Consider the following 9,641-nt stretch of genomic DNA (forward strand, 5'->3'; position numbering starts at 1 on the left):
TATGTTTATATTGGAATTCTGGTTCATTCCTTTTTTTAATCCAATATATTTTTTTTCTTATAATTGTAATATTTAGACACATTACATGTTTTGTGAGTTTATCAATTTGGTAGGATTTATCTGCCATTTTGTTGTTTTCTGTTTTTTTTTTTAATGTGATATTCATTACCTTTACATTTGCTATTTTTTATGCTTTCATTTGGATTAATTAAATATGGTTCTTATGATTATCTTGTATCTTCTTTTTTGTGTATTAATTACAACTTTTTAGTATCTGTTTTTAGTGGACAATTTAGGCTTCATTGCATGTATATTCAATTTTTATAGCCTCTTTTCATGTAATTTTATACTACTTCCCATAGCACATGAGAAGCTTAAAACTATATAATTTTATCTCATACCTACCCCATTCCCTGAACCAGCCTGGCTTTCTTAGCACACATTTGATTTTTACATATGCCACAAATATTGTTACTTTTGTTTTAAATAGTTGACTATTCTTTTTTTTATTGTAAACAAATGGGATACATGTTGTTTCTCTGTACATGGAGTAAAGGCATACCATTTGTGTAATCATAAATTTACATAGGGCTATTCTTACACAATAAGAAAGACATTTTTATATTTGTCATTATAATATGTTACTTATGCTACACTTGCTGACAATAACTGCTTTTTGTGCTCCGTATACCTTTACATACATTCAGATTTCCATCTTGTGTCTTTCCCCTTTCCTCAACTGAATTCATTTTACTTTTCTCATAGCTCAGGTCCACTGGTGATGAACTTTCTAGATTTATTTTTAAGAAAATATTTTCATTTTGTAATCTGCTTTTGAAATATGTATTCCCTATGCATAAATTCTAGGACAAAATTAAAGAAAACTTTTCACTGGTACTTTTAGAAAGTCTGGCATTGAGGGTTCTATTCATGAGCATAGTGAAGGTATAAGGACTGCTTACAAGGGGGTGGGTTTTGGTGGGGGAGAGAGATTGGGCTCAAATCTGAATAGCAGGCATGAACAAATTAGTTTAGCCAATGGAGAGTGGGGGTCAGTGAATGGAAGACTGACCCCCACTTATTGGCGATAAAGGATTCTGTCTCAACTGCTGTCACAGAATTTGTGAACAGAAGACAGGGTGATCAGACATCACCTGGGGGTGGTGAAGGATGAGGTCCTTGATCAGATATCAAAGGCCATCAGATATGGAGTGAGTAGTAGGGGCAGTTTGCCAACTTGCTAACCAGGGCTCTCTGATAAAACTGGATCATGCAAGGACATGCACAGATGGGTCTAGGACAAGATTTAGGAGACTGATGAAAGTTTGTCCAAACCAAGCATCTTTCTCAATGACAGGTTTTATTATGTCTCATTCTGTACATTTCAGGGCATTGCTATTCTGCCTTCTGGACTTATTTCCAATATGAATTCTGCTGACATATGTGGTTGGTTTCTTTATGTGTAGGATCTTGTTTCCTCTTGCTGCTTTTAAGAATTGTTTCCCTATTATTGAACATTTAGAAGCATTTTAGTTTTTATTTTTTTTCAGTTACTTTTTCTACCATACTCACTTTCTTTGGGGGACTCCAACTGCATCTCTGTCAAGATGATCAGATTTATCTCAGAGCTTACTAAAGCGGTACTCATATTTTCCGTCTTTTTTTTCTGTCAATAGGTTATTGTGTATGGTTACTATTGTTATGCTTTGGGTACACTATTTCTTTTAGAATATCAAGTCCGTTAATCAGTGGAAGGACTTTGGAGTTTTTCTCACTTTGGCTCTTATGGAGATGGCTGCTGTAGACATTGGTGCCCAGGTGTTTATTTATGGGAGTGATTCTAATGAGTCCTTTTGTTCATTATTTCCTGTTTGTAGGAACAGCCAAATTGTTCTATGAAGTGGTCACCCAAGTTTACAGTCCCACCAGTGATGCAAAGTGGTCACAGCTTCTACCCATTGTTTCCAACACTGTCATTCACTGGGCTGATTGCAGCCATCTCCTGCGTATAAAGTAAAATTTTAATGTGATTTGACTTCCATTTCCATAAAACTGATGATCCTGAGAATATTTTCATATGCCTAATTACTGCTGCATAGCTCCTTTGCTGGAGAAACTATTCAAATTCTTCACCCATTGGTTTTTCTTTAAAAATTAGGCTCTTTTTTATTTTTGAGTTATGTTTTTATATTCTAAATTAAAGTTCCTTATCCAATAAATGATTTTCAAATATTTCCTTCCATCCTTTGGGTGTCTTTTCATGTCCCTGCAAGTATACTTTAAAATATACAAGGTTTTAATTTTGATTAGATTTAATTCATTTATTTTTTTTCCCTTCGGTTGTTGTCATTTTTGGTGTCATATTAAGAATATTAATAAACCAGGGCCCAATGCAACATAAAGATTTACATTTATTCTTCCTTTTCAGAGTTTTCCCCCTAACATTTAAGCCCATGATCCATTTCAAATTGGCTTTTTCATTATTGTTCGAAAAAGGAATCTAAATTTATTCGACTGCACATGAATTCCCAGCTTCACCAGCACCATTTGTTGGGAAAACAATGATTTTCCCACTATATTGACTTGTCGCCCTCACTGAAGATCAACTGATTATTAATGTAAGGGTATATAGCTAAACTCTTAGTTTCGTTCCACTGAGTTCCATGTTTATTATTATGAAGTTCCATGCTGTCCTGATCACTACTGTTTGGGAAGCTTTGAAATCATGAAGGGTGTCTTCCTGTACTGTTTCTGGATTTTTTTGGTTTTTTTGTTTTTCTTCCCCCTTAAGATTTTTTTTTTGACAATTCAGGTCACTTGAACTTCTTCTTTTTTTTTTTTTTTTTTGTTTGTTTGTTTTTAATAGATTCCTTGCCATTTCAAAATAGTGCCAAGGCCTTAGGACCTTTGACTGCCAGTCCCCACCCCACCCCCCAACTCCAGAGTGACCATAAGTTTTATCACCAGACTGCAATTTCTTCAGAGTAAAACTGACATCATATTCTACCTCTGCCTAGTGTTTGACATCTGACATTACTTGCGGGATCTCTCCAGAACAAATCAATAAGCAAACGTATTTTATGTTTACCTGAGTACAAACAAAATCGCCACTTTTGAAGATTTTGCAAACAGCAGACGCACAAGGTGAAATGTTCTCTGTTAAAGAGATTACACTTCATTTATGTATGATCTATAAAAATGTATAAGTGCACTCTGCAGTCATGTATAACTAATTAGAACAAAATAAATTTAAAAAGAGGTAATGCACTATCTAGGCCAGTATATAATGGTGAAGCAGTTTTATGATCAACTGGAGCAGCATATGGTATATTGTGGTCAAGATTTTTTGGGAGAACTACCTGGACATCAGATCTTCTCTGTAAAGATCTGAGCCCTCTCTACAATATGCTAAGAAGGAATCTTGTCACTTTAACCACGGCTACTACAGATGTTGCTCGGACTTTTGCTCTCGAATAGAATCACAGTGTGGATATTCCAAATCAAGACTGCACTGAAGCACAGTGCAGCCAAAAGTTCTAGTTCCAGGAAAAGAACTGAAGAGGGTAATACCCCATGCTGCCTACCTCAGAGCATAAACATAAACAAGAAGTTCTAGAGGAGTTGAAGACCTGATAAATCTAAGCCAAGATGAGACATCTAGGTTGGGCCTTGGGTTTGAGGAGCAGGATGTAGCTGATGATGGTTCTTCTCATTCGTGAGTGTGTAGGTACACACACACACACACACACACACACACACACTGTCAAGGCTGAGGCCACCTTTGTTAAAAGTGGCTGTAGTAAGGAACTAACTGTGTTTAAAATCTGCACTTCAGAGATAAAGGAAACTGCTAGCTCCCTATGCCCAAAGTAAAATGTGCAGTGTTGACAAATGTTTGAAAGTTTGCACCGACATAGAGAGTGGTGAGGTTCCTTTGCTGGATTTTCTGATTTGTGAGCAGATGAGCTGCAGTTTAGTGTAGGAGGGGAAATACTGAGGACCCTTCTGCTAAATTGGAGATGAGCATCTGAGACAGTTGTGAAAGTGGCTTCCTAGACCCAATTCGGGGACAGTTTTTCCTTACTGTTCTGAGATGTCCTTTGTGTTGGCAGAGCTCTCCTTATCATTTGTCATTGCTATGTTCCTTTAAAGACAAACAGCTCTCCTCTCCTGTGGGAGTCACACAGCATTTTGACGTCTTTTGATGTAATGGACATGTAATTCCATGTAATGCTATTATTGGTGAATGTGACTTTGTGAAAACTATTACAATAAACCTTCCCTTTAGATTTGCTGAACCTCCAGTAGCCTTATTTTCAGGTGTTTGTATTTATTTTTTATATTTTTATTTTTACAGACTACATTCTGATTTATTATACACAAATGGGGTACAACTTTTTCTTTCTATGGTTGTACACAAAGTAGATTGTAAGGAGCAAAATTAAATGTGTGACATTTTGTGTGCTGTGTAACTTGCAAAAAGTAACTTGAGTGCTGTGTGCTGTAACGATGTAGTGATGTAATGTTACCACGAGATAAGACTGACATTGCCCCAAGCTAGATAGACATATGTGACTGACCCCGAGTAAGATAACTGACTCTTCCTGACCAAGACCGGCTGGCAGAGTCTGATAAAAAGGATTTAAAAGACTCACGACTGAGCCTTGCCTCAGTCTCCATTTTACACGGATGATGCCTGTGCTCCACCAAGTCTGGAGGAGATTCACTGACTTGCTCGAGCTGGCCTGCTGGAACATCCATCATCCCGACCGTGACCCAGCCGGTCCTGTGGAGGTGACCTCCGAGCTGCCTCGTCTTCCACGACAGCAGAGCTGCCCGTGTGCATCCCGCCTGAGACGTCTCTGCACAGCCGGCAGGCTGTGACCTCGCCGTCCTCCTTCGCCTTTAGACTGTCCTCATCTATCAGGACTCCGGCCGGAGGGAGCTCCCCGGCGAGATCTCCTGAGCTGTCTTCCTGACCGACCTCTGGGAGTCGCTGCCCTTCGACTCAAGACACATAGCATAGGAGTGGACCTTAGGAACGGGTCCTAGTAAGGAGTGAGTCTTGCTCACTCGGGGCTTATAGTATTCTAATTTAGTGATTAAGTAATGTGTGATATTGGTGTGATTAGAGTTAAGATAACTATAATACTTGTGTGATTAGCACCAAATAAAAGCCAATTGATTTGGACCAAATTTATTCTCATTGACTCCTGCTTGGGGCTTGTGACATAGATTCACACCATTCATGTAATCATACATGTGCACAGGGTAATAATGGCTGCTTAGTCCACTATCTTTCCTACCCCAACCCCCTCCTGCCCCATTTCCTACACAATCCAAAATGCCTCCATTCTTTTCTTACCCTCCTCCACTCCTCGTTATGTATCACCATCCACTTATCAGAGAAAACATTCAACCTTTGGTTTTTTGGGATTTACTTATTTCACTTAGCATGATATTCTCCAACTCCATCCATTTACAAGTAAATACCATAATTTATTCTTCTTAATGACTGACTAGTATTCCATTGTGTTTATATTCCAGTTTCTTTATCCATTCATTAATTAAAGGGCATCTAGCATGCTTCACAATATAGATATTCTGAATTGAGCAGCTATACATTGATATGACTGATTTACTGTAGTATGCTGATTTTAAGTCCTTTGGGTATAAACAGAGGAGAGGGATAGCCGGGTCAAAGGGTGGGTCCATTCCAAGTTTTCTGAGGAATCTCCACACTGCTTTCCAAAAATACCAATGACATTCCTCATAGAAATAAAGAAAGCAATCATGAAATTCATCTGGAAGCATAAAATACCCAGAATAGCCAAAGCAATCCTGAGCAGAAAGAGTGATGCAGGAGGTATCACAATACCAGACCTTAAACTCTACTATAGAGCAATAGTAACAATAATAGCATGGTATTGGCACCAAAATAGACAGGAAGACCAATGGTACAGAATAGAAGACACAGAGACAAACCCACACAGTCACCTCATACTAGATAAAGATGCCAAAAACATACAATGGAGAAAAGATAGCCTCTTCAACAAATAGTGCTGGCAAAACTGGAAATCTAGATGCAGTAAAATGAAATTAACTCCTATCTCTCATTCTGTACAAAAATCAACTCTAAATAGATCAAGGACCTAAGAATTAGACCTGAGACCCTTCACCAAACAGAAGAAAAAGTAGGCCTGAATCTTCATCATGTTGGCTTAGGATCAGTCTTCCTTCACACGACTCCCAAACCACAAGAAATCAAAGCAAGGGTCAATAAATGGGATGGATTCAAACTAAATAGCTTTTTCACAGCAAAGGATACAATTAAATAACTTGAAAAGAGAGCCTGCAGAGTGGGAGAAAATCTTTTCCACACGCACTTTAGACAGAGCACTTATCTCCAAACTTTATAAAGAACTTAAAAAACTTTACACCAAAAATACAAAGAACCCAATCAATAAGGACTAAGGAACTGGGCAGACACTTCACAGAAGATATACAGGTGATCAACAAATACATGAAAAAAGTGCTCGTCATCTCTAGTAATTAGAGAAATGCAAATTAAAACCACCCTAAGATTTCATCTAACTCCAATTAGAATGGCTATTATCAAGAACAAGCAATAATAAGTGTTGGCGTGAATGTGGGGAAAAGGCACACTCGTACATTGCTGGTGGAGTTGCAAATCGGTGTGACCACTGTGGTAGCCTTCTGAGTGACTGAAAATGTTATAAAAAGGGGTATCTGCAGAAAGAGGGGTCTGTATCTGAAATCCATGAGGCTGCCTCTCTCGAGGGTTGTCATCCTCAGGCAAGGTCCCCATCAAAGGTCCTCTGTTTGCACAGCACGGCTAGTAGAACTTCCCATTTCTCAAGGATACCTGAAAAGGTCAAATAGTGTTATCAAAGCAATTCCTTTCTCAGAACAGTTCTGTAATTTGGCGAATGTTTTATTGAAAATTGGCTTTGTCATCTTAAAACACTGGAGAGTTACCAGCACATTTAATTTCTTATCCAAAGGTGTTCTTGGTTTTTAGAGAGTAAGTACTTTGTTGTCAACTGGCATTTCTACTTCCTCCCACTTCCTGTGACTCTTGGGTCCTCTTAGTCTGAAGTTATCGATTTGGGAAGTTGCTTTTATACCAGAGGTCTTGTGTGTCCCTCCTGGAGAGCTGTAACTGCAGTGTCTTTAGATAAGATTCCTCTTGGGAACGTCTGTGTTGAAGTGAGGTGGCAGGTTCCAGCAGTCAGGGAGGGAAGCCACGCAGCTAGACTCCTATCCAGCATTAAGTAACCGTGGTCATGAGGCTTCCTGTGTTGCAGGATGCCATGGCGACTGGCTCCCATACTCTCTTGGCATCGTCCCCACTACATGCAGGAAGATGATTCTTTCCCCCTGTAGTTTGCCTCATTTTTCACCTCCTTTACAATAAGAATCAAAAGCTTTCCTTTGGTTTCTTTCCCCTTCACCCTTTTAAAACCAATAGAATATGAAATGACCTTGGCCTCCTCAGCACTTGGCTCAGGAGTCCTCGTCGGCCTCTGAGCAGGTCCATAGCTCTGCACTAATGAGTGCCTCTTGGCTGTAGAAAGAGTATCCCACTAACTTGAGCCCCGTTTTGAACTTCTTTAAGCTTCAGTTTTATCATCTGTAAAATGAGCACACTCACCTCCCTTTCTATCTCACAGCTTGTTATGGGGGTTAAGTGTGGGGGAGCACCTTTAAAACCTGCCCCTGCCTTGAAGAAGGCATTGTGCTCTTGGCAGACCAAGATCTGGGATGCATCCTCAGAACACCTCATGTCCTAGGAGCTGAGCAGAAGTTCTGCTTCATGCCTGCCCAGCAGAGTCTGGGTTGCTTTCCAAACCCACACTTCTAACTTCTGTCCTGTCCTTGGTATGGGACTCTTGATTAGAAGAGCTCTGTCACCAGGTGTCCTGTAAATTTGGATGGAAGATTCTATCCTGGTAGAACTGCCTTACTGTGGTCATGATGTGCACAAATTCTTTCCACATACTCTTGAGTAGGTGCATAAAGAGCATGGCTTGTTCCTGAAAGAACACAGCTTTCTGAAATACTTCTAATCAGGTAGTCACAGTCGACAGGAAGAGCAAATGAGGTTTCATCAAGAAGCAGAAAAAGGCAATCGGAAGTGATTCAGAGTGGTGACCAGCTTGCTGTGTGAGGACTGAGGGAGCCGTCTCCATGTGTTCTTGCCTAGTTTTTATCACCACCACGAAGTTCATAACTCTGCATCTTTTTGGTGTTTGCACGATGTAATACTTTCAATGCCTTTTGAATTTATTGTGCTTTGGGTTTTTTTGATATGTGTGTTTATATTAATATTTTTCATTTTCAAAAAGAAAAGCATATTTTAGATTTTTTTTATTTCTGCAAGACAAAAAATAAATAAAACAAACCCAGCTGTGATTTTAATAGGAATTAATTAGAATATTTACAGCAGTTTGGGAAAGTATTCCTATCATAACGATTTTAATGCCCTAAGCAGATCCATGAATATGGCTAACTTTCCACTTATTTCAGTCATCTCAATTTCTTTCAACAGTATATTGGATTGTACAATGCTTACATTTCTTTTGTTTTTGGTGGAGGGTACCAGGGATTGAACTCAGGGCACTTAACTCCCAGCCCTTTTTTATATTTTATTTAGTGGTCTTACCGAGTAGCTAAGTGTCTCACTTTTGCTGAGGCTGGCTTTGAACTCATGATCCCACTGCCTCAGCCCCCTGAGTCACTGGGATTACAGGTGTGGGCCATCATGACCAGCTACATTTCTTTTTCTAAGTTTATTCCAAAATATTTTATAATTTTCAGATTGTTTAAAATGGATTGTTTTCTTAATTTTATTTTCATATTATTTTTCCTTGCAAGTATTTAAAATCACAACAAATTTTAATGCATTTTGCAGGTTAATATATGGCCTACAATTTATTATGCCCAAATAGGATCTTGAGCACTGGTAGATTAGGAGTCTATCCATACACACTAGTTGATCCTACTTTGTACTTATTTGGAGTCCTTGAATGGACTCCTTTCTTTTCCCCAAACTTTCTCCTGAGTGGTGGTGGTCTGTAAAAAAGAACAAAGAGTGGGTGAAGGAAGCTTTTTTGAAGTGGATTAATAGTTCAACAAAAAAGTTATATTGAAGCCCCCACCCCCAGTACCTTGTACCATGATCCTTTTGACAAATGTTTTGTTGGTAAAGTTAAGATAAAGTCACACTGGGGTATGACTCTGAATTTATTATGACTGCTGCTTTATAAGATTGACATGGAAAGATATACAGATAAACATAAAGCACAAGCAGGTGAGGTTTATTTCAGGTACGCAAAGATGGTTCAGTATCTGAAAATTAATCTGCATAATCCACCATACTAGAAGGTTAAAGAAGAAAAGTGTGTCTGTGTCCTTTATCGTTGCTTTGTTTTTGAGGTGGTGTCTCCCAAAGGTGCCCAGGCTATCCTCCCACTCCTTGTCTCTCCTCCTCAGCCTCCCAAGGAGCGGAGATTTCAGGCCTGAACCATTGTGCCTTCTTCTTTAAAGAAGAAAGATTGTATGACCCTATCAATTGATGCAAAAGTGTTTGAGAATTCAACATCCCTTCATGAGAAAAA

General features: G+C 38.9%; 1 pseudogene; it reads left to right on the forward strand.

Annotated features, from left to right (window-relative positions):
• The first annotated feature begins 1,607 nt into the window (after positions 1-1,607).
• On the forward strand, positions 1,608-3,596 carry LOC124988507 (uncharacterized; annotated as a pseudogene).
• The last annotated feature ends 6,045 nt before the right edge of the window (positions 3,597-9,641 follow it).

Source organism: Sciurus carolinensis, chromosome 7, assembly GCF_902686445.1.
Source record: "Sciurus carolinensis chromosome 7, mSciCar1.2, whole genome shotgun sequence".
NCBI classification, from domain to species: Eukaryota; Metazoa; Chordata; class Mammalia; order Rodentia; family Sciuridae; genus Sciurus; species Sciurus carolinensis.